The following is a 1,671-nucleotide window of genomic DNA, read 5'->3' as shown; positions in this document are numbered from 1 at the left end:
ACAGCATATCATTTTATCATCTTTTAGATGTTTGTTGCTTCCTCCCCCAATAACTCTTGAAGTGGTGTTATTCCACAAGACCCTCAGCTTTTGTTTAAAAAGTATGTTCTTAATCCTCATGAGTTTTTTAGAAAAACTTCAAAATCTGAACCATGAAGCCTTAAAAAAAAAAAAAAAAATAATAATAGCCTGAAATATACAACTTCTAAGATCTTATTCAGTGTCATGGTTTTTTTTTTTTTTCAGACAACATTGAGAGTTATTTCCATATCCTAGAAAAATGGGAAAGGAAAAAAAAATAAAATATAAAAAAAATAAAAGAAGAAGTAGCTGTGTCTTTTCACCTCTCCAGTCGAGTAGCACATCCCAGCAGCACTGCACAGCTGAGCAAGAACACGCCAGGGCCTCAGTGGATGTGTGCAGCTAGCAGTGTGGGAGCAGATCCCCCAGAGTCCCGCTGGCTCTGGCAGTCCTGCCAGGGTCATCTTTTCACACCATGAGCAGCTCCCAAACACTTTTATGGGCCAGCTTCTCTAAGTTAAGTACAAAAAGGCTTTTCTTTAACATCAAGGAGCCACAGCTGTGAGGTCTACCTTTCTCCTTGCCCCCATCAGATCAGAGACCATTGTTACCGTAAATAAGCAAAAAAAAAAAAATTTAAAAAATTAATAATCTTTTACAAAATCTTGACTGACTAGAGCAGAGCAGAAAGAGGATTTTTGTTCCAGAGGTCAGTATTTTTGCAGGATGTCTTTTCAAGGCTCATTGGTGCTAAACAATACAGTGCTGGGTCAAGGATAGCTTCTGTCCTGCAAAAAACTGATACTTGTTTAAGGTTAGGAATTTGAGAGGGCTGAGCAAGTGGTTAGCATTTTTTTTTTTCCTTTGTTATTAGCAGAAACACTTTCACACATCAGAGGAGTGGGCTTGAGTCGGCGCATGGAGACAAACTCAGGCTCATCATCCCACTTTTTCCCCTGGCACACTGCACCTGCCCCATTTCATGTGGTTCCACCTCTCTCCATCCCCTGTTTTTGTGGCTGGTGCAACACATTGAGTATCTGCGGTGAGCTTGGGGCGTATGGCACTACAAGTATGGATCTACCAAGCAGCTGGGCCATGTGAATGCATCAGTCCCTCCTTAGGCTTAATCTGGAGGTGGCAAGAACATTGCCCACATGGGAAGCTTGTAATTCAGCCTTTTTCGATGAGGTGATGTTTACTGTGATTACTTAGTACTGATTTGTTGGGATTGGTTATGCAACTTCCAGCAACTGGCTCATGCCTTCCAGGCAGGGTTAAGGTTGTATTATTACCAACAAGAATTTTCATATGCATATATAGTTCTAGACAGCCTATTCTGTGTTATATTTTAAGGTATATCTATGGCATGAACATACACAATTCAGGCATTAGTTTCCTTTCAGTTCAAAGAGGTAGCTTTGTAGCAAGAAACTCTACTAGAGGCCATGAAGGAGCAGAAAAAGTGACTGTTTTAGAAGAAGGAATTCATTTTTCCCATCTATTCACATCTTAGAAGAAAAAATAAATGCAGTTAGTATCAGGAGTACCAGCACTAGTAAAGCTGAAACAAATTATTGCTGACATGGTGAGCACAGTAACAAGAGTTTCCCTGAACTGCACGGCCAATTTCTTCCTTACTGTAGAGTT

The sequence above is a fragment of the Antrostomus carolinensis genome, unplaced genomic scaffold, assembly GCF_000700745.2.
Source record: "Antrostomus carolinensis isolate BGI_N321 unplaced genomic scaffold, ASM70074v2 scaffold26887, whole genome shotgun sequence".
In the NCBI taxonomy this organism is placed as follows: domain Eukaryota; kingdom Metazoa; phylum Chordata; class Aves; order Caprimulgiformes; family Caprimulgidae; genus Antrostomus; species Antrostomus carolinensis.
Note: the sequence above shows the minus strand (reverse complement) of the source record.